The following is a 24,756-nucleotide window of genomic DNA, read 5'->3' as shown; positions in this document are numbered from 1 at the left end:
TGCTGCATCATAATGTTACATCTTAGTCAGCATTTAACCTTTAAGGAACATTATTTGAAATGATAAACATTCCTAAAATGTTATTTGAACATCAGATTTATATTTTTTCTTTCAAACATTATTGCAACTTGTAAGCAACGTTAGCCAACGTTGTGTGAACGTTCCCTGCATAGATGCTCAGGTGGCGATTCTGAAGTCGAGGCTTAAATCTAAGGGTTTTTTTCCTTAAGTCTAAATTCTTGCTTGTGTTGTACGTCGCTTTGGATAAAAGCGTCTGCTAAATGAAATTGTAGAATTGTAGAATTGTAGAATTGTAGAATCTAAAGGTGACCGTTTCTTTGACTTCAGGGCCCTTCGGCTTTGGGACGACCTCGGACCACCACGACCAAAGATCTCACCACGTGTCTCCCACGATGGTCATCTTTCGTTTGAGACAACCCAAAAACTGGACAGTGTATACCTGATGGTCAAGGTGGCAGAGAACAAACTGGGAGCAACATATTAGAGTGGTACAATCACTGGTGGAAACCATGGCGACGGGAAAGCAGCACCCAGACATGAAGGATAAAATCACACAGGATATGTGGACTTAGCTATAATGTTTTGACTCGAGTCTTCAAACTAAAACAGTCCAAGAAAAACATTTACCACAACTCTTTTATCCCCACTGCCAAAACATTTTAAACAAACAGCGATTCAAAATGAACTCTAGCCTTTGCACTTTATCACTTCACACGTTTAGAGGCTTAATCCTTGTTTGTGTATCTTTTAGTTTTTTATAGTGTTGTTTGTTGTATGAGCGACGTCTAAGACAATTTTCTGTCATGACAGAAAATAAAGATTTTCTGATTCTGATTCTGATTTAGGAGCATTTTCTAAGGTTTCCGTTTTGGAGGTTCCTAAAGCGTAGTGTAGTGTGGACACTAGGAATATAAATAACAATTTTCTTTTTGAAATGCATAAGTGTGGATATAGCCTTTCCAAGCCCAAAGTAAGTTTCTGACTGTGTGCTAAAACCAAACAAAGCTCCTGCAGACAATCCCTTCCCAACACTTTCACCCGTGTGCCAAAGGCTTTGCTCACCTAGAGGCCCCGACACATCAGCGCAGTGCTAAAGGCAGCTCAAGTCGTCACCTTACTGTGGCTGTTTGACCACTGCTGTCAACACACAGAGATGAGAGAGGGAGGTTATGACCCAGCTGCAGGGTGAAAGTTTACATTGTACTGCCAGAGTGAGGACGGACGTGTCACCACACCGCCAAATGACTCGCCTCAGAAAAAAAAAGAAGAAATAAAGATAGAAAATGGGGGGAGACAGGACGTAGGGGTGGGAGGAGCGGGAGGTGTAAGTCATGGCCTCCTCTCAGCGGCCTTACTATATTAATGTGGACCCCTCCAAGACCTCTATTAAACTGTGCAAAGCTCATCTGGAGGAGCAGGCACATCTTTTACGCTAACGCCACTGTGTTAAGCACACAGGGAGCCTGCAGAGAGGCAGGCGGGGGGTTAATGGGGCTTGATGCACTGCAGGGGGGCCAGATGAGGATGGGATGGGATGGGTGAGGCAGGGAGACGGGGGCTACTGATGATGCGTCAGACCACAGGAACACCCAGCTGGGATTTCAACCCCCGTTCCAGAGCGGTAACCCTCTATAGTCATAAGGAGCAGGAGAAGTGCTTGATTTTGGGCCCCAATATTAAAAGATAATTTATAGATTTCAAATCACCTTTTTTCAAATTACGATACATGAGACCCCTTCAAACCGGCACCGCACTTCGATAGGATGTCTGTAAGAACTCTTATGTCAGACAGATGGTAAATTTTGGCTGGACTGAAAATCAGGCTGACGATATTTTAAATAAACGACTGAATTTTTATGTTGTGCGGATGTTAACATGACGACATTTTGCAGACCACTTAATGTTGTTATTCTTCCTCAGGATGACGCTGGCGTTATAGGTTTGTAAGACACTGGACTTTAGTTACATATCACAACTTAAAACCAACCAAATATAAATGTCATCCGTCATCAGTATTCTACGTCGAACTGATGTTTACATTAGACGATGTGCTGAGATTGAATTTTGGTTAGCCGACGTCACAATCTAAGTTTAACAAAATATCAACGACACTGGTGGCCAGCTGGGCTTCTTTTTTACTGAAATATCTCAAGTACATATTAAATTACAAAAAAATATCCTTTTTACACATCAAGCAGGGAGAGCAAAATAAGGAATCATATCAAATTGTGTTTTCTTCCAACTCATGAATATAACTGCAATGTTCTCTCTCTTTTAGCTCTGTTTAGCTAGTCGGTTAAAGGCCATAAAGCCAAAACAATTAGAGCTACAAGGGGCTAAAAAGCTCCACATGAGTGCAGAGTTGCATGATTATACTGCGTACGTTCATCACTAACTTGCTCAGGATCTCTTTGATTTTACACATATACATTTTGGGCATCTGTAATATAAAAAAGTATTAATAAGTGCAGCTTTGAATATATTTTTACACACCTGACTGTGAGACAGATGGGTTGAAGGCTCACAGAACTTACTGAAAGTGGAAAAAAAGTCAATTTTTGTAGTATATTTACCAACTTAAAAAAAGGCCTTAATGTACACAAGCTGCTCAGGCAGAGTAAGGAGAATAAATATAATTTGTCACGTCTCCTGTGGGCTACAGCCTCTGACAGACAGGCCAGTGTAATACACACTAAAATCAGTGAGTTCACAGGTATATCTGTGTTCATTCAGCTGCATGCACTTTAGCGCCTCTGACAAATGAACCATGTTTTCTCTCTCAACTGAGAATGCACAAAAGCATGCAGGACTCATGAAAGCACATATTCATAAATCAGCGTACAATGGTGCATTCACTGGTCAATAGAAGCCGCATGCACACACTCTCACAAAGCACGTTCACCTCCAAATAGATAGTTGAGCCTTGGCTCATTGCTTGGGCCACTTTCTGAACACTACCACGTCTATGATGAGATATCGAGCTGGGGCTTTTACACCGCACTCTGATTTATAAAAGACCATCTCAGAGAACGCCGCTGTCCTCGCTCTGTATTTCTCCACCGCAGATTTTCAACTTTGAGAGGTGAGGGGAATTCACAACGGGCTGCGTGCAAAAGTGAGGGGGGAGAATTTTTTAAAAGTGCTCGGAAGTGTACAGATGAATTCAAACGTGGAAGAAAATCTGATTAAATACAGAATAAGTCTAAAAAAATCTAGTGATGTAGTGTAAGAAATTACTGATATTTTTTATATTTTTCTCAGCTTTCTCTTTCACTCCTCTATGATCCCTAAATAAAATGCATACTTTTACTTTCACTACATGTATCTCAGCATCTGAGTTACTTACTACAAAGTAGAGAAGGACGGAGGAAGAGAGGAACTGACAAATGAGGAAATGAGAGAGAAGGAAAAACTGGATATTGTTATTAACCCTTTAAAACTTGTATTTACATCACCTCTCAACACAGCTGTTAACCATTACACTGTGAGCAAGTTGGTGTGATTTCTTTCAAAACTTTGAAAAAGGCAATTTCAACTTTCAACTTTATCATAATACCGAAAGAAACCTGATGTAAAGCAGGCATCAAGACAAAAAATACACAAAGGACAAAATTAAAAATAAACACAGAAATACAGAAACTCCACAGCTCAAGTGAAAATAAAGATTCTCCTAACGAACCCGAAACCGAAACTTCTCCAAAAAAGCACAGTAAATCAATAAATGCATGATCAAGACGAGCAAAGGGGAAATACATAGTGATAAATAATCAAGGGCAGAAAAATTAATAAATAAGTAATAAAGGTACAATCTAAAAACCATCATCCACAAGCGATCTCTCTAGCTAACCATTAATAGTAAGAAATGTTCCTTAAATTGAATGAAATTACTTTTGAAAAATTACTTTCAAAAGGTTAAGGGAAAACTATATTTATAATGATCATATTTACATATTCTCAGTTAGATTTATGTTTTTCTAAAGATTTTATAAAGATTTTTAAACCACCCTTTTTTAAGGGTAATTTATTATATTTATTTAATTTTTTTTTTATTATTATTTTGTTTTTCTTTATTGTTGTGGAATTTTTGTTTGGTTTTTGTTTGTTTCAGTATTTTTCTTGTACTTTTTACTAATCTCTTTTTGATTTTGGGGTAATTTCTTCTTTTGTTGCTCATTGCCTTCTTCCCGTGTTTTTTGAAAGAAATCAAGTCAATTCGCTTTGGTTTCAAAGGATTTAATCCTTAAAGATGTAAAGACCTTTTTTTCAATTTTTAATTTCATTTTTTATTTCCAGTATTCACTTGTACTTTTGCTTTCAATATCTATGTTCTTATAATATATCATAAAAATACTAGTGATAATAATGTAGAGTATATATGAGATACTTTAAGACTTTTACTCAAGTAATATTCTAATAGGTGACCAAAGTCATTTTCTGGTGAGATATGTGTACTTTTACTCGAGTTTGGCTTTCAAATACTTCATTTACCACTGAACAAATCAAAGCCAGCAGCTTTGAATCGGGCAAACAACTGGCAAGCAGCTTTTGGAAAAAGATGAAGGAGAGATGGGAGGGTTGGAGCGCAGGGTGAACCTCCTCACTATCTGCAACTGGGATCAAATCACAGCCGCTCGCTCTCTCTTTTTTTGTTTTCAATAGGCGATCAATTTAGCGAGGCTCGGAACATTGCGGTAAACATCGACGGAGTCATTTTCAGGCATATTAATGTTTACATCCAATCAGCAGGATGTGGGGGCAGCCTAATTAACTTAATCAGCTGGAGGAATGCGCCAGCAAATGAGAGCCCCACCTAGGGACCGCGCACAATTGATCACTTCAACCGACTCTCCACTCAATTGTTTCTTGACAGCACTTCAGAGCACCTGAATTAGTGAGGGTGCATATGGTGATTAAAAAAGCAATTTTTTCCCCTCCTTTTTTCCCCTTTTTCATAACGGCGTTTGAAAGAGATACTGCCAGCATCATAATCTAAGTTTGTAGAGGGAAGAAATAGTTGGCGTAAAGAAGCAGCAGCACAATAATCTTTTTAGTTATTCCACCCAGCAGTTTAATTACTACTGGAAGAGCACAAATGATCAAACTGAATATGTTCTCCATTTTGAAGAAATGATTTCTTTCTCTGGCATGAAATTGATCAAGAATTGATTTGGGATGGGATGTGGAGGTGGGATATGGATGATTGCAGACAATCAGTTAGTTGCACCCAAGTAGTGCTTTTTTTTTAGTGCAGCGGGCTCACCTATCAGCTTCCTTCATGTACACTCTTAGAAATAAAGCTTCCAAAAAGGGTTCAGCCTGAAGGGCTGAGGTTCTGCCCAGAACCATTCGCTTCTGAAGAAAGAGTTCCTCAAGAGCTCTTTGTAAGAGTTCCACTCAGAACTTGGATCATGGGAAAGAGAGCTATGGGTAATGTTATCAATTATTTTTTTTAGAGCCCCTCTGTGTGGGTTCTAGATGAAACCCTTGGAGAATAAAAGGGTTTTGGGTAGAATACCCTGGTTGTGTTCTAGATTAATCTCATGAAATATGAATGAGATCTCAGTAGAACCTCCTGGGTGGATGCTAGATTAAATCCTTGGAATATAAAAGGGAATCCTCTTGGTGGGATCTAGATAAAACCCCTGGAAAATTAGGTGGGTTCTCGATTAAATCCTTGGAAAATTTAAGTGTTCTTGGTAGATTTTCCTTTAAGAGTTCGAGATGAAACCCTTGAAATATGAATGGGTTCTCAGCAGAATGTCCTGGGTGGGTATTAAATTAAATCCTCAGAATAAAAATAGGTTCGCGAAAGAATTCCCTGGCTGGATTCTAGATGAAACCCTTGGAAAATAAAAGGGTTGTAAGCAGAATCCCTGTGTAGGTAGCACATGAAACCTTTGGAAGATAAAAGGGTTCTAGGTAGAGTTCCCTGGGTGAGTTTTAGATTAAATTATTGGAATATGAAAGGGTTCTCAGACAAATTCCCTGGGTGGGATCTAGATGAAACCCGCGGAAAATAAAAGGGTTCCAGGCAGAGTTCCCCAGATGTGCTCTGATGAGACCCTTGAAATTTGAATGAGAACCCCCTGGGTGGGTACGAGATTAAATCCCTGGAATATAAATGGGTTCCCAGATTTGGGTTCTAGATTAAACCATTGGAATCTGAATGGGTTTTCAGTAGTGTCTTCTTGGTGGGCTCTAGATTAGTTGCATGGAATTTGAGTTCCCAGTAGGGTCCCCTGGGTGGGTTCTTGTTATCGCCCTTAGCAGGTGGAAAGGTTCTGGACAGAATGCCAAAAGAGGGTTCTGGGTGGAACTGTTCGCCATAGAAGGGTCCTCTGTAGAACCTCTCATAGTTGGTTTTGGGTGGAACCTTTCACACATGATTCTAGGTATTAGCCTTAGCCTTTATGTTGGGTTCTGGGTAGATGCCTTTGAAAGGGTTCTTAATCAAAGGTTCCATGGGGAACCAAAAAAGTTCTTTTTTTTTTCTATGGAAACAAGCCAAAGAACTTTATGTGGTTTAGTTAGCATATTTATTTCTAAGAGTGAAGCAGAGCCAGGAGCTACTGTGTGTGTGTGTGTGTGTGTGTGTGTGTGTGTGTTTTGAAGGGGGGAGGGAAGGGAGGCGAGGCTGCAATATCAGACCAAGACAAAAAAAAAAAAAAGAGTCTGAACCCAAACACAATAATAAAAACCCTGCCGTTATCTCCTCTGCTCCCAACACACACCACCCCTCTGCCTCCGTCCCTGCCCATCTCTCTCTGTCTTCCTCTTTTTTTTTTCTAAACTAGCCTTGCTTCCTTTCCTTACCACCCTCCCTGCGTATGAAAAATCAGCAAATAAAAAGTTACATTAACCCCGCAATGACCTTTCCCACGTAATACACTGCGGCCTGATGGGCCAACCCGGGAGCTTCATCGAAAAGCTGTCATTCTCTGCTATCCCAAGCACTGCCTGGGGAACATTTACCGGATAATTAATATATTAAATGCATGAAAAATAGTTACACAGGGGCCCCTTTGTCAGCTCTTCCACCGCATGGGGGAAGAGGGATACAGCCTGTGAACCATCAATATACAAGCATCCTACTTCAATGGGCCATCATAAAAACTGCTCATAATTTTATGGCTTCATTCACGGCCCCCGCTGTAAAGGAAGGCCATATTTCCTCGTAATTCACTGGAGCTCGCCGTGGCTTTTTTATGATTTGGCGGTTTTAAGCCGCCGCTGCCGTCGCAATTATGGAGGTGCTCCTGGCCCCGGCGTGAAGGACGAGCAGGGGTCAGTGACGAGCGGAGGCGTGACGGGAGTGTGACGGAGGTCCAACCAAACACACACACCACCTTTGGCTTCCTGCGCCTCGGTGCAGGGCGGCGTGTGGATGACACGCTGTCAGTCAGCCCTGCTGTCGTCCTCTCAGTCATTAAGAGCTCAGATGAGATGGAGCGGATCAGCAGCTTTAAGTTTTCACTTCTGAGCTGAGTTAAGATGTTGGCCACATTCTGTGCTTAACCCTTTGAATCCTGGGTCGACATCAGTTTTTGCTGTGCTGCATTCAAACGCTTTTTACAAGCTGTTCAACCCTTCGAAACCTAATTTGGTTCGATTGTTTTTGAAAACTTAGGCGAAAAGGCAGCGAGCGACTTCGCAAGAAATGTCCCACAAACTGCAAGAAATTAGTAAAAAGTGAAAATAATATAACCTGAAAATTATTCATTTTGTTAGAAAATTATCAAAAAACAATGGGAAGTAAATCACAAACCACTTTCTGGGTGTCTAACCGGCTGCCTGTCGGTAAGTGTAGATTGTGGTTTCTATCCATGTAGGAATATGGTTTTGTTTTTTTATGCTTCCTTTTTTTGAGTGTGAGTATGTTTGTTAGTTTTTTGTTTTGATCTGTTTTTTTTCTTCTTAGAATTACTTATGTATTTTTATTTATGTAATTGAATTATTATAATTATTATTATTTAAGTGATTTTTTTTTGTTATACATATGTATATGAGACATTTGATTTGATGACTAAAGGTGACAAGTGGCTTTTCATGTCACACCTGTACGCCGAAAGCACTGACAGAGCGGACGTATTTGACTAGTGAGAACAGGCTGGTATGGATGTCATGTCAGTAATTTTAAAAGATATTGTTAGGACTCATCCTCACAGTATTCAGATATGCTTAAAATGCATGTGTAATGTATGTACCAGAACTAGCTCTCATTCAATGCATACTTGTATACTTTACTTAAGACTAATAATAAAATACAGCAGAAATTGACGATGTATTTTGTTTCTGTCCTTTCCCTTAAAAGTTTTGGTCTTGATGGATGTTAAACTGCAAGGTCCCTTTACTGACCATCCGAGAAGTGAGACAAAGCAAGTAAAATCTTTCTTTGTCCAGGGTGTGTGGTGGCTGAGTGGATAAAGCAAGCGCCAGATTAATGAAGGTAACGTTCTTGCCATAGTGGCCTCGGGTTCGACTACCGCTCATGGCTCTTTGCTGCATGTCGTCCTTCTCTCCCTCACCGCCTTTCCAGCTGTTGATCTGTCCTTTCTAATAAAGGTTAAAATGCCAAAAATAAGCTTTAAAAAAAATCTTTGGTTTTCCATCCAAAATGCATCTGAGAGACACATCCACCAATGGCCAATCTATGGCCTTGGAGTCCAAAATTCTGGTATTTTTAACATATATATAACTGAAAGGCGCAGAATACACTGGCCAGCAAAACATGCTGTACACATCATTTTAAAATAAAGCTCTGAAAAAAAACAACCAAAAAAAACCAAAAGATGACGAAGAAACAAAGTGGGACAAAGAAGAAAAGTTTGCGTAGCTGTGGCAGTGCAGACGGACGAAGCAAGAAGATGATGTGCTTCTGCTTACATACTTTTTCCTATTTACATCACAGAGCTACAATTCATCACGCATTCAAGCTGACACGCCTCCAATTGATATTGTACAGTCTGGCAGAGATTGCGACCGAGATTTCATTAGACCCGTCTTGCACAGCGTGACATACAATATGCTCACACAATAGCTGTTGTCTAAACGCAGCTTAACTCTGGTCTTAATCTGTATTGTTTGGTAGATTTATTTCTTAATTTGAATGTAATTATTTATCTTTGGTGGTTTTCACTCTTTTCGCTGGTTGTTAAACGTGAGGACAGCATGCTGGAGGCCTTCTTGGATATTTATAATCTCTCAATGGAAACTGTTCCTATGGTCATGTTGATTCCCCTCAAAACCGAAAAACAGCTGTTCTTCATACTGTATACAGTATTTCACTCAGATTTTATTTTGAGCAAATGTAAATTATAGAAACCTTTACAAAAAGCATTAATTAGAGTTTTGAACGTGCATTGTTCAGACAGCTCCGACACTTCACAACTAATCTGGTACAAATTAAAGGTGTTTATGTGCAACTTTTTTGTCGTGTTCATGTTGAGATCTAAGTACTGGATTGGCGAATTTCTGTTGCATATGTTCGCAGCCCAGCCCGTTCCCATTCTGAACTTGTCAGATATCGCCGTTTTGTCAGTAAATTTCTGTCAGTCTGCCCTGCTGCTCCTCCCTTCACCTTGCCACACCTAATCAGCCGCAATCATTCCCACCTGTTGCTCCCAGCTGAGGCTCATCACCAAGCCAGTACATAAGCAGCACCGGATCTCTTATTTATTGCCAGACTGTCTTCGCAGCATGCACGACTCTCCAGCACTCATCTTTGGCTTGACTTTCTGGTTTCAACCCTGCTTGCCTTTGACACGTCTCCTCGTCTCTGCCCCAGTAAACCCAACAGCTTTCTGCCTCTGACTATGAATTCAGCCTGTGTGTTTTTCCTGGTCTTTGTCTGCTTGTGCCTGCGTTGGCCCAGTGGCAACTCTTTTATCTGCCATCTGGGGAACTTGGGTTCTCAACCCGCATGGACATTTGGTAATATACCTCAAAGGTGCAGTACTGCTGCAAGGGACACTGATTATGAACCTGAGCCTTGTGTATTAATTTCCTGCTACCTGTTAATCTGCTTTGTGTGTGTGGAATAAAGACCATTACCAACTGTACCTGAGAGGCTGTGTTGAGTTTGGGTCCTGCCACGCCCCATAACAAATTTCAGTGTCAAACAGCGATGCCAAAAGCTACCTTTTGCAGCAGTATGATATGCCAGCGGACGCCGTCAGTTTGAAACTCTGCTGGTTAAGACATAAAATAAGGAGCACGAAAGTGACCTATGAGGCTGGGGAGGGGGGGCGGGTCCCATAAACCCCAGACTTTTACCGGAAAATCCACTGTTTGCTTCCAGTATGAATGTTGAGCCAAACTTCGTGCAACAACAGCAAGTGATTAGGTTTAGAAAGAAAAAAAAACATCAAAGAAATAAACATGTTCTCGTCCCAAGTCGTCACATATTGCCACTTTGCAGTGGACTTCTGAATCTACGTATTATGCTCTAGATTTTTCTTCTTTTCATTCAGACAGGAGGCAAACACCAGACTACTGCTTAAACGCCCAGGGTTTGTTGGATCCATCCCCCGCCCCTATCGTACGCCCTAAAGACACCCTTGAACTCCATATATTATGTAGTTACCAGCAGAGTACAGTTGAGGTGTTTCTAATAGACATAAGTTTGAAAAAGACACAATACATATAACAACCATAAATTAACGCACTGACCCTGAATATCAACAAAAACCACAGGAGGATACCTCCTGCATCATATGTAGATGTGAACGCCACTTACCAAGCGGCCACATTTGACAAGTTGCGATGAGAATGTGTTGTCAGGTTTCAAACTATTTTAATAAAATGGAAAAGTGTCATCAGCAGTTGATGTGTGTAAAGTGGATACTGGGAAAATAAGATTGGGAATTTATGGCAGTTTGTTCACTATTGTCTCAGGTCGGATGTTGATTGTGCAGTAAAGCTCTCACTTATCTTCTGCATGGCTTGTATTCTATCTAATTTGACAGAATGCAAAATCAGTTGAATTCTGCATTCGATTTATAAAAGCTTTTCATTATGTATGAACACTGCAGACATGCTCCATTTCTCAGTCTGCTTTTTGTGTGTGATTAAACAGCGGTGTGCTATTTACATGGGAAATTAACTTGAGACCGTGTGATGGCTATTATCCTCCTACAGACACATGAACAAATACCCAGATACTGTACATGCACAGACCAGCAGGCGCACGTGCATGTAGACAAATACAGCAGCATATGTTTGCTGGCGTGGAGTACAAACACACACAGTATGCTTGTGCACGGAGCACATATTTGCACACTCTTATTGAGAATTGACAGACATATTCACCCACATGTCATCTAAACACTATATATGCATATTTCCTGGCATGAAATGTGCTCCCACGTATTTGAATGTGCGCATGTTATCTAATTATCACGGTAATAATTAACTGCACTCTTGCATGTACAGTAAGAAAAACAAGACTTTTTCAGTGTATAATTGTGTGACATTAAAGTGAAGTGAACGCAGACTCTAAAGTCAATATTGGAGTGTGTTACAGTTTTCCTAACTGATGTGTGATTATCCAAAGAACACAGCGACACTTGACCTGGTTAATTCCTCAAGACGTCTCTCTGTGAATTCCACACAATGAACTGCCATGTATGTAATCACGCCTGCACGCCTATTCGTTACCAAGAAATATACCCTAAGACCTAGACGTTGATAATAGTCCTTTTCATTAAATATTACTCTTGTCAAAAGGGTGCTGCGGGTAGAAGGGCATTTCATTTCTGATGAAATACAAGCCTGAAGAAAGAGACAGAGATCCTGGAGGAAGCCGCATTAATTTTCTGGAGCAAATGCCCCCGATTCCACCAAATGACATTCTGTACTGCTAGCATTTTATAATGTGACACAAATGGCATTGAGGTACAATTTAATACCAAAATACTGAGTCAGGAGAGCTTTACCAGGATTCAGTGAGGGGAAATCACCAGTCTGGAAGGTCAAGCTACGACTCAAGTACTTCTTTGTTATTTAAAGACGTTAACTCAGAAGTAACGGATAATAACAAAGGAAAGGTTCAGGTTAACGGTGTGCCTGGCACAAGTCATGTCTATACTGGATCATGTAACCCACTGTGATTCCTCGAGACTGACGGCTTAGTGTTATATCATTTACAGAGAGAGATTTATACTCAGAAACTATACTTATTGACTCGCTTCATCTCAGTGCCACCCGGCCGACCAGTGACGTATCACAACACCACAAATGGCTCTATTCAGCCACATCACAAACTGGTGGAAAGTGGCTTTTGGCGTCTAATGGGCTGCTTAAGACCAACAACGTTAATTCAAATACAGGTGCTTTCTGAGAGCAGAGCTAGCAGGATGTTCCTGCTTTGCTGTGGTTGAGTTGGGTAAAACTGGCATATGCAAGTCAAAAGATGTATGAATGAGATTTGATTTCAGAGCTTTCTCCACAGCGCTGGTGAGGAAATGCAAATCATTTTGCCACAAATCTGGAAAAGTGTCTTTATCATTCCAGTTAAACGGATACCTCACTGATTTTCAACCAGCGTTGTATCAAAACAATGTGAGTAGTATGTGTAGATGAACTGTGGTAAACTTTTCTCTATCTAACCAATTCTGCATTTTTGTATTGCCCACCACTCATGCCGCCACCACGGACACAAAAAGTCCCCCTCTTTCCTTTAAAGTCGGACCAAACTCTGATCAAACGCTAAAACTCCTCAATGCTGATCAAATATAAAGGAATATCATATGACTGCACCGCCTGTTTCTCTTCGAAAATGTTTTCAGAAAGGTATTTTAGTGCCATAATAGTGTAATAATTATGTAATTTTGTTTGTGTTCCAGCTCGTGTTTTTGAACAGGAGGTGGGTCCATACTGCTTCTGTACAAAACTGACATCAAACGGTCAAACGAAGGCGAACCCATCTAATACAAACTTACGTTCTGTTACTGAGTCGCCTACTCCTCGCCTCAAGTATCTTCTGAAACATGTTTTTGCTTACCAATTTCAAAAGTATTTGGGTACTTCCCACTGCACAGACGGCCTAGTTTTATTTGAGGACCCTCTTTATATCAGTGAAATACTTCTTTACAAGTTAATTTATTTCCTCAACTTCTTTTCCTGTCCAACTAAGCATGAGTGAAACCAAATGTCACTTTACAAAATGTGCTAGCTGGTAAAATGACAGTCTGTCTCAGACACCACTGAGACAATTCAATCAAACAGTGTGGCATTTATGCAATCAAACAAAACAAATCAAAACTCATTTTGTTGCTAATGAGAATATTTACTGACACAAAAAAAACAAAACAATGTTACCAGTATGATTTATTTTGGGGCTTAACTGGGCTTTTTATTAGACCTTTGCGGTCTTACTGTGAAGCATCAGTAAAAATGTAACACCGCAACCAACCAATGTTTTAGTCTATTCAAGTTAATCCCAATTTATAAATTGCATGGCAAATTAACTCAGATCTCCCATTTAGACCTGGATACGATTGGCCTCTGCCTCCTCTCAATCCTCTTCCCTCTACTCGAGGGAACCACATTCATATGCTCCCAATTCAAAGAGGAAGAGGAGGGGAGGAAAAAAAACAGGCTGTTGTAGCCAAACTGGTGAGCCAGCATTGTGAGTGTACAATATGGAGTATAGGTGATCCCGGAGAGCTCGCACTAAGCAAGCTTAATCCTGTTGACTAAGAATGGGCACAGGGAGCCATGCCAGCCAGCACTGAGCTGTGGGTGTATGGAGCGATGACAGGGGAATTACTCACCATGGCAAGGGTGGTCCTCTAAAGCATGAGCTGCAGCTGCCGATGGCTGCCAGTGGGCACCAGCGCCGGGACAGGCTTACCAGTCGGCTGGTCCACTGCCACAAATCCCCACTCTCACTGACCGGAAGTGCTGCGAGGCTACCGAGGCTTTCATGGCTTTGGCTTCAACCCGGGAGCTGTTGCATTTGAGCAGTGAGTCCTGAAATGAATGACATCCTTGTTTCAATGGTGGAGGTACAACCTATAATAAATAGCAGCAGAGGCATTGATACCATCTGCCCGTGTGTGCTGAGTGCAGTTGTCTTATTTTGACAAGTTGAGTCAAACCTTATCAATAGGGATGGGGATAGTTATTTTTTTATTGATGTTGATACCATTATCAAAACTCCTTAACAATCCAAATCCTTATCGATACCACTATAGATACTATTTTGTTATTTGGTGGAAAAACGAGGCGACAATATGTTTTTCGCAGATCTAGTTTTACTGTCACTTTCACTCGCGTATTTAGTGATTAGGAAACAAATTGTTGTATTTTAATCAAAATTAAATCAAAAATCTTGGCATCAGTATTTTAAGATGATTGGAGCTCATGATAGGCCGTTAAATAGGTTGTAAGTCTATCCCTAATATCGATTTTATACTGTTGCTTTTGTTATGAATTTGAAGCTTTGGGTCAACAGTTGGATGTTAGCATCAGCAGACAGTTAAACTGTCACTATAGTGTAAGTAAGCTTTCATATATTAATATTATTTGTAAGTCACACTGGTGCTCTGTGGTTGAAAAATGTGAGTAAATTGTCACAGTCTGGAGCTCTGCAAAAGCCCTGCTTTCTGTGTGTGTGTCTGTTGGAGGCAGAGAGCTGTAGGAGTGAGGCAAAAACGAAACGCAGACGACGTCTTGTGCTGAATCCCCACGTTCAGTGTCGCTTTCCAGCTCCTCCATGTTTGTTTGTTTTGGTGCCGTGCATTGTGTAGACGCCCCCTCGGCCACACTAATTGACACGAAGCCTTATCAGATGACGTAAAGGAAATAAACTATATAGTATAATATAAAACTATAAACTTTTTTTATCATCAGACAACACATTTTATCATATTGCAAAGTCCCAGTTTACAGCTCTGAATTCTGTCTGAAGAAGACATATATTATCTTCTGGTCTCAGTTTCTGCACTTCGGCTCTCTCAGAAAAACACCGTGTGAGGTCACACTTCTGTAAACAACACATATAAAAGTGTTAATACTTAAATATGTAGTTTTACTAAATATACAAATTAAAAACCAAATGCTAGTAGAATTAGCATCAATTTTACAATAACATCTTATCAAAAATCTTAATAACAGCACAGTCAAACCACAAACAGTAAACACCTGGTGGACAAAGCTCATGAGCACAGGTGGAGGGTGACTACACAGAAACAACATAATTTAAATACATGACATACCTGCAAAAGACAGGAATGACACATTAATCGCCCTCTGGTCTCACTTTCTGTCCTTCAGCTCCTAAACAACAGAGTTGTACACATGAATAAAAACCCCTCAGCTCCGCGCAACTAATTAGGCTACAAATCACGCCCCAAAACGCACAAAAAAACATCATCGAAACTCCTATTTTACCAAACAGAAAAGCACAAAACTACTGGGTCACGTCACACTGACTACACTCAACAATGCAGGCCCAGATTTTACTTCTGAAATTACTCTGTTGTCAAGATAAATAATCAAATAAAACAGGTGCGTCTTTCCAAACAACTTACCGTCAGCGATGCGGAAAAACACCGTGGGAGGGGGAGGGGGGACGGGGGGAAGCTACGGAAAGCCAGGAGGTACAAAAAGAATAATTTCCACAAAAAAATAAATAGAATTAAAAAATAAAAGCACATGGAAATAACTAATCGACATAAAATTTTGAATAACTCGACAGAATATTTAAATAATAATGTTTAAAAAATATAAAATAATAATAAAGTGCCTTTTTAACTCTGTTGGATTAGGTTAGGTTAAGATCGTGGTTATGACTTATACACTACTATGTATTACCAGCCCCGGGGTCCTAGTCTGCAGGTCAGATTTACTGCATGTGCAATGCCAACCTTCAGTGCCAATACCATGTTCTTTATATGGCAAGGCAAATACATTATGGTTGTAAAAAAAGATGATGCTGGTGAGTACAACAGCTTAGACTTTTTTTAAATTTAATTTTTTGCACCATTTTATTTATTTGTTTTGCTCCAGTCACTTAAGCTAACTTCACATATGACAGAGGGGCACTTCTGGTACTGGGATTAATCCAACAAACACCAATTTAAAAATAATAATAAGAATAAGAATAAGAATAAGAATAAGAATAAGAATAAGAATAAGAATAAGAATAAAATAAATAATTAAAATTAACTGATTAATTTAATAAATACATTTAGATAAAAAGAACTTATTTAATTTATTTAAATTTCTATTTTATTTATTTATTTGCACCAACTCGACTGGGCTTATAGACAAACCACACAGAAGGGAGTACAATAAATTATTATACTTAAATTTTTGGTTTATAATTTAATTTAAATACAGCAATGAAAATGTGGCCTAATACAGGAAATGTGGACATTTTTCTGAACATTTTGATTGCTGTTTAAATACTTAAATATACGATATAAATATACACACTGCTTATGGACATTGTTTGGATGACCACCATAGCTCCTTTTAGGTCAATTCCAATATTATACATTTATATCCAAATGTGTGTGTGTGTGTGTGTGTGTGTGTGTGCGTGCGTGCGTGCGTGCGTGTGCGCGCGTGCGTGCGTGTGCGCGCGTGCGTGCGTGCGTGTGTATATTTAAGGGGACTATCTCAGACTGACTCCGCCTACTGCGCATGTCAGTGAGAGAGAGATAGCGTCACGCGCTACGGACCCCCAGATTTTGAACTTTCGGACCGTTAACGCTCTGCAACTTTCTGGACGTTAGCTCGGCGGACACTTAACTTTCTGGACGTTAGCTCGGCGGACACTTAACTTTCTGGACGTTAGCTCGTCGGACACTTAACTTTCTGGACGTTAGCTCGGGGGACACACAACTTTTTGGATGTAAGCTAGGTGGACCATTAACTTTCTGGATGTTAGCGAGGTGGACCATTATTTTTTGGGATTTTTCTGGACCCCTAACATTCAAAAGGAATTCTTCTCATTTGGTAAGTATTTCAGAAATCTTTCTGGTGTCATTATTGCGGTTAAAATAGGCATTAAAAAATGCATTAGTGATGCATCTGAAGCTGTATGATATATTATGGTGAAAATAGTCTCTCTGTGATTGGAAAACTAGCAACCGTTTCCAGTAACTTCAGTACCACTGACACGAGTGTGTTTGATGCGGTGCTGCCCCATGGTTAAGCTAAGGTAAATAAATTAAAAAAATAAATGCTCAGAAAAGAATTCAATATATATTGTATAGACACTTTACTTAATTAATCAACAATGTAACATGAAAACCATTGCTCATCAAGTGTTGATATTGTGGAGTCCGCTCCGTTCCCATTCTCCGCCGGTGACTCCCCAGTAGGGATGTCAACATCTACACGTGTAAACGGGTACATGGATAACAAATCATAACCATAACCGTTTACACGTCATTTTTTCCTCTCCTCCTCCTCGTTCATTTCTCACCAATAGTATTTTTAGGGGTGATAATGTTGCCTGAAAGCTTAAGATAATAACATTAACTAACTATACACTTAAATGTTCCCACTAATGCAGTTATTCGCATACATAATAGATGCACAGGTGTCAATGTTACGTTGATATTAAAAAAAACCGCAGCCACAGCCAGTGTCGCGTCACTTCAAGTTGACTCGGGGCGCATGGACAACAAGCAACAAGCGATGAACAAGCGGAGCTTAAAAAAATATATTGTACAAAAGTGAGCAATAGTTAAAACAATGATTGAAAAAGAAGGTTAAACCTTTTCCAGCTTTCACTTGTACGTTTTCTTGTCTGTCAAAATTGATGATTTTATTTTCAACTCATTTTACTTTCTGTCATAAGTAGGTCTAAGCCTTAAATGGTGAGATGGATTGCCTACTTTTTAAGTTCTGTTCGCTGAATAAACGTTTTTGTCCGATAACTAACTACTGGAATGGCTTTGATTTAATGAGATTAGGAGGTATTTGAATGGAGACAGAACCATCTAGTGGTTATATAGCGCAACTGCGATAGAAAAAGATCATAAATCATGTAACCGGGTACACGTCGGTTAGAAGTCCCGTTTACACGTGTAGAAAAAATTGTAAACGTTGACACCCCTACTCCCCAGTGTCCGCTCCGCTCTAATTCTCTGCTGGTGTCTCCACTGGTGTCTCCCCCGGTGTCTCCCCAGTGTCTCCGCCAAAATCTCAGACTGTCCGCTCCGCTCTCGTTCTCCACCGGTGTCTCTGCCGGTGACACCCCTGTGTCCGCTCCGCTCTAATTCTCCACTGGTGTCTGTCCATCTCCGCCGGTGTCTCCCTAGTGTCTGCTTGGCTTTAAGTCTCCGCTGATGCCCGCTCAGCTCTCATTCTCCGCCAGTGTCTCCACCAGTGTTTCCGCCTATATCAAGGAATGTCCCCTTAGCTTTCATTGTTTGCTGGTGTCTCTGCTGGTGCCTCCGCCGGTGCCGCTCTGCTCTCGTTCTCTGCTGGTGTCTCCAAATGTCCGCTCCGCTCTCATTCTCCGCTGGTGTCTCCGCCAGTGTGTCCCAATGTCCACTCTGCTCTCATTCTCCGCTGGTGTCTTAAAGTAGACCAAAATAAGTCTCATCAGCCTGCCCACAGAATGAGCACGAGTCTTCTGGTCATAACATAACAAAGACTGTTGGCAAGATGTGATGAAGTTAACACAACAAGCTGTTTTAAGTGCACGTCAATCACACTATATATATAAAATATACATTTTAATGACACAGAAATTCTCTGTTGTTTTAAACAGACATCTAGGACCACTTTTTCTTCTTCCAGTCTGCAGATTAATTTTTTTATTGGCAATCTAGTGGCTGTAAGTACTGAAATTTGACCTTCAGTGTAAGTGAGGATACAAGCTGCATGGTCACTTAATTAACTACACCTACAATCTAAGGCTATCCAGTACAACAGCTCTGCATAAATTCTGCATTAACCGGGAACAACAGCCATTAAAAGAAGAAGTGGAAAAAAGATATTTTCCAGGAGGCTATATAACATGATAGAAGAAAAACTAGAACCTGCTCATGAACGCATATATTGCCACGGGGTGTCAGGAAAAAGAAGTCAAAAAAGGCATTGGATTAATTAATCTAAAAATAAGGCCATTAAAATGTCTTAAATAAAGCTTTGCCATACAGTGGCAGCTCACCTGTAACCCACTTGTGGGTGGTCTGGCAGTGGAGGCTACTACCCAAAAAATAAGTAGGTTAATGGAATATGTTTTTTTTGTTTTTGTTTTTTAATTTTGTTTTAAATATATATATGGTTTTTTTTTAGATATTTAATTAGTTGGTATTCCCTTTTTCCTTTTATGTTCAGCTGACGTGGTGGGGGGGATACATAAAGTTCTTTTTTAGTGTACATAGTTTTAAATAGACACATTTTTTTTGTAATATCAGTAAATGTACTTCTTTATCAGTTGTCTCATTTTGAGACATAACATCCTACCTCATTATCAACCATGGATTTCTGATTATACATTTACTGTGTTGCAAATTTAGCATTATATTGTTTAGGTAAAACACAGCCATTGCTTATCCTGTGCGAATGCGCTCCATGAAACACAGATGTAGGGGGGGTAATTTTGACATAACATGAGTTCCCCAGTGTAATAATAGTCCTGTGCGAATGGGCCTTATGTCTGTGTTGTGTTTTTGGCCGCTCTGCCATGACTATCCCTCTGAATCTCCTTTTTCTTTGTCTTTCTTCCAGTCCACACTGTAACATGGTCCACGCTGGACATCTGGACTCCAACCCAACACCCTCTGGTTCCCACACAAGACTGAGCTACTGTCGTCAAACTAGATCTACGTAATAGTAAGGGCCAATTTTTATTTTCGGTCTTTATTGTCTGTAGGTTTTGGTTGGCTGCCGTGCCGACCGATCGGTTTGATTATTGATCATGGCCGCCGTGCCATGACTATCCATCTCTCATCTCTGTAACTATCCCTTATCTCTGGTTTTACCTCTCAATCTCTCGGTCTATCTCTATTTCTCATCCCTCTTTATCTATATATGGCCGCCGTGCCCTGACTATCTCTCTATATCTCCTCTCTTTCTCTCTATCTGCTGTGAGATATAAGTGTCATTCAAGTATTCAAGTGTTTTTATTTTTCATCTTTGCATTGTGTTTTTGGTTGGTCGCCGTGCCAGCCGATTTGTTTGATTATCTGTCATGGCCACCATGCTGACATGTCTGTTTGGTTATTTTTAATGGTCGCTGTACCATGACTTCCCTCCATATATACTGTATCTCTAGTTATCTCTATCTCTGGCTCATCTCTCTTGCCTCTCGCATAAGATATATAATGTTTTTATTTTCTTACAATCTGTTGTGTTTTTGATTGGCTGCCATGCTGACTAATCTCTTGGAATGATCTTGTATGACCACCATGCTATGACTGTCTCTTCTGCTTCTTTATTTTTTAGCTTGAATCAGTATTGATATAATAATATATTTGTAATTATGATCCCTCAATGGGGAAATTCTGTTTTTTCACTCTTGTAATCCTTACATACAAAGATACACCAAAAATGCACACACTGACACACACAGGACCTGTAGGCATGTGAGTGATTGTGATGTCAGAGAGATAGAGCTGCTACATAGTGAGCGCTTCCAAGCAATTAGGGCTTCGTTTCTTTTTGGTTTTCACCATAAGCTTAGTGTGCGTTCCAATACCTATACTACCATACTACACTGTCAGAAAGACGGGTACAGTTGGGGAGCATTCATGTTCTTTGAGGTACAACTACTGTTGATGTACTGTCAAAGGGTCATAGTTGCTCCATAGGATATTATCATGTACCTTTTCTAGGTGGAAAGGGTACATACAAGTACCAAACTTTTTTTTCAACATTTAGGTTTACAAATACAGAGATGTCAGTCAGTGACCAAAATGTTGTTGGGAGATGGGATGTGCATTGTGCAAGGAAAATTATGAAGCTCAGTTAGTGTATCTATATAAATAAAGTTACTACTACTATTATTATTTTTATTATTATTATTATTATTATTATTATTATTATTATTATAGCGACCATTTGATTTCTATTAAAACGCAAACATACTCTTGCAGTAGCCTGTAGGTCTGCCATTACGTAGGATAAAATCTAAGGAGCAATAGGATTACATTTTCGCCTCTGAACTATGACAGCGCACGCGGTCGCTGTGTCTTTCAGCAGTCGCTGTACTGCACTTGTCGCGCAAACCGGAGGATGAAGCTTCAAGTACAGGACAGAGAGGGATTCCTGTCAGCCAAAATATACTCTGAAGCAAGGGCAGAGAGAGTTTCAGGACCTTTGATTACTTAGCGTCCTCAAGAAAATGGGTTCAATATTTTTGAATTTCCTGTACTGAGAGCGGTGATATTGTCGAATATGTTTTTGAAAACACTTCAGCAGCTGTTAGCTTGTCGTACATGTTAAAGGATCACTGTAAGTCTAAGCTGAAGTTGTTGAACCTCTCTATCACATTTAATGGTCAGAAAGTTGTAACAAAATAGGTAAAGACTTATTTGTTGATTATTCAACAGAACGTGTCATGCTGCATTGATGCATTTTATATTATTCTGTAAAACAGTTCCATTTCCAAAAATCGAATCCTGTAAATCAGGTCCATTTATATCTGATATCTTAAAGAGGATACATCAAAGATGCAGTTAATATATGAGCAATGTGACAAAGATCTTTAGCAGATTTAAATTCAAGATATATGTATATTTCAAGATATCAGAGATGCATTAAATATATGAAATCATATCCGTCGGGTATCAGGTCCATTTATATCTGATATCTAAAACTGTCGTATGAAAAGATCTGACACATAGATCTTTAGCAGATTGCACTGTAGTATATTTTCGTGGATGGTATCTTGATTCACGATTTTTCAGGGTCCAATTTTGTCTGTTTACAGAGATATGTCAAGATAGGATCAGTCAAAGATGCAATGTGTATTCTTGTGGATATTGTCCACTTCTCTGACATATACAAACATATCCTGCCTTGTATAACTCTGTATTTTCTGGTTATTTGTCCACTGATATTTAATTTGTTGTATCATTTTAAATACAAAATGAATATAATTGTAAATATAGTTTTCTGGACATTTCTGGGTAAAATCTTTTGCAACTTGTGGGACATTTCTCGTCAACTTGGTTACTGCCTTTTCCCCCTATGTTTTCACAAGAAATCAAACCTATTTGCTCAGTTTTCAATGGGTCAAATTGCTTGTGAACAGCATCTGAATGCAACACAAGAAAACTGACGTCGGCACAGGTTTCATAGGGTTAATCAGCAGCGCAGACCCAAGATCACTGGTGTCCAATGACAACATAAATACCTCACAATGTGAACAGCTTTTGGGCCATTTCTCTCAATAGAATTCCATATTCATAAAGAACAATCCTTTGTGAAGAGTAGCGTGATTGGCAGAACACACGCGCTAATTCAACAGCCCGCCTTGCTCTGAAGGTCAGGCTTTAACTGCTCTAACAGAGGAAAATCCTATGAAAATGCGCCGACCTGTTGAAATCTCTCACTTCAGATTAGCGCTGTCTAACCGATTAGCACATTCTCATACACGTAGAGCCATAAGGAGCTGAGACGACGGCACTTAAAAGCTACATTGTTCTGCAGAGTGAACATGTCAATCCTAATTCCTTTAGCCGCGGTTAACAACCCATCAGCGAGCTGGCAGTTGCAGATTGAACACTGGTTGAGTTTTAGTCCTGAGCCAAGATCTTCCCCAGGCATTACACCAGGGTGTCATTCTCTAATACCGTGATCTAGATTGAGGGAGAATACACAAAGGCTGATATTGGACACATTGTCAGTGCTGGGCTCTTCTCACACTTCACTCCACCGCCTCCACCACCACCACCCCCGGCTCACTTCTTCACCTTTAAATGACTGAATATGAGCTGGTTAATCAGCTCCACTCGAGGTTAGTGAGGTGATACAGACCGACGTCTTCCGCCACAACCACGGCGAATAGGGCCTCCGCTCGTCCCTTCGGTGAGAGCAACGAGATGGGAGGGACTCCTCGGGGGCCCGTAAGAAAAGATCACCTCCACCCCTCCATTAAATCATCCCTCCCTCTTTGCCTCCATCAGAGGAGGCTCTTCTTTATGAGCTGTGTCCTGATGGGCCGGCAGACGGGCGGCTAAAGGCCAGCCGTGCCACTTGGGTGCCTCCAGAAGGAGAGCAAGCAAGCGGAAGGGGCAGTTAGAGGCGCAAGCAACACCCCTGCACACACACACACACACTTTCCCATATTTGAGCCAAAACAATCATAGGGGGGCATTCCCAGAGACTGCTTACATGCATATACTGTAAGCTCGTGCTAGTTTGTGATTGTGTATGTGTGTGTGTGTGTGTGTGTGTGTGTGTGAGAATAGGGAGTGTAAAGCTTAGTTTCACACCACAGGCTTCAAGTCACAGCCCTGTCATTGACATATGGGTTTTTTTGGGGGGGTTAGCATCCAGACTGGTCTAGATTCCTGTAGTACCACCACAGAGATTTAAATTTTTTTTTTTTTTTAAGAATTGTGAAAATTGCAAATTCAGGCCATGAAATGTAGTTTTTAAAAGCAAGTAAGTGAATAATTGTTCCTGAGGTAAAGAATAAAATTTTGCACTTGTCACACAGTTCAATTTGGTAACAGAACAAGTGAAGGCAAGTGCATGGACATATAAAAAGGCAAAAAAATGTATAAAGAAATTATAAAAAGTCACACAAAGACAAAAAAAATAATAATAAGGACAGAGCAGAACATTAAGAAAACAAAATTAAACAAAAACAAAGAAAATTTAAGAAGGGGATAAAGCAAGCTTGAACGCTTGCTTTATCCCCTTCTTAAATTTTCTTTGGGTACGCAGAACAAAAGGCCAAAAAAAAGATATCTAGCAGCAACTGTGTATACAGATGGGTTTATTTGATTTTGTTTTTTGCTGTTTCTGGGTCAGAAAACAAGTCTCACATATCCCATTATGAAGTTGTTATAGTTTTACATGTCAGCAAACAGTGACCTATTCACCGTTCTAGCAGACACACCGCAACATTACTTGAAATGTTTGTGCACCTTTATGTATGTAAGATTAATATTCACTCTCCTTTTAGCTCATCTTTGGTTACCACCAACAAGGAGATGAAGTTTACTGAATATTTTGAAAAGGCAGACAGATTGTCTGTTTGTTTCTTTTTTAAATATTTTGGTTGGTAGCTGCAGGGCGGAGGAGGAGATCATCTGCTCACTATTTTTACGTAAATTTGAAGTTTTTAGGAACCTGGGAGGAGTTTTCATTCTATAAGATGAATAAACAGATAACGGATTCAGGTCACCAGAATGTTGTTTCTGGCAGAGCGCAGAATGCAGTATTTGTAAACTGTAGCATCCGCCCCTTAAGATGAACTGTTACCAATACATTTAATATGAAAAATCCATTCATTAGCAACATTTTAGACATTATTTCTTGACACTAGTCACCAGTTTTAGAGAGTTTAGGATTACACCGGAGGGACATATGACCACAGTAGGTGGTTTCCATTACAGATTGGTGCAAAATTTAAGTGATATTTCCAAAATGTCAATAAAAAATATTTGTGAGATGACAGCGTTCCCACTGAGTGATGTTATACAACTTCTCCTCTGACGATAACATTCAAGAAGCATGGCGATGGAAGTTCAAAACATTAGCAGGTTTATTTCTCTTGCAGCCACCGCAATTACTATCATTATTTCCAATCCA

The 24,756-nt window shown here is 40.0% G+C and overlaps 1 long non-coding RNA gene across 1 annotated transcript in view; it reads right to left on the bottom strand.

Annotated features, from left to right (window-relative positions):
- LOC148189287 (uncharacterized) overlaps positions 1–15,359 on the bottom strand; it is a 62,751-nt gene extending 47,392 nt beyond the window's left edge. Inside the window, exons 1-2 of the long non-coding RNA XR_015776706.1 lie at positions 15,240–15,359; positions 13,794–13,992 (exon numbers count right to left, since the gene is read on the bottom strand). This is a non-coding gene — a long non-coding RNA (uncharacterized LOC148189287). The remainder of the gene's footprint in view (positions 1–13,793; positions 13,993–15,239) is intronic.
- Positions 15,360–24,756: the final 9,397 nt, after the last annotated feature.

This window comes from Plectropomus leopardus, chromosome 6 (assembly GCF_026936395.1).
Source record: "Plectropomus leopardus strain MGB_pleo_1.0 chromosome 6, ASM2693639v1, whole genome shotgun sequence".
Classification (NCBI taxonomy): Eukaryota; Metazoa; Chordata; class Actinopteri; order Perciformes; family Serranidae; genus Plectropomus; species Plectropomus leopardus.
Note: the sequence above shows the minus strand (reverse complement) of the source record. Positions and strands in the feature narration are given on the sequence as shown.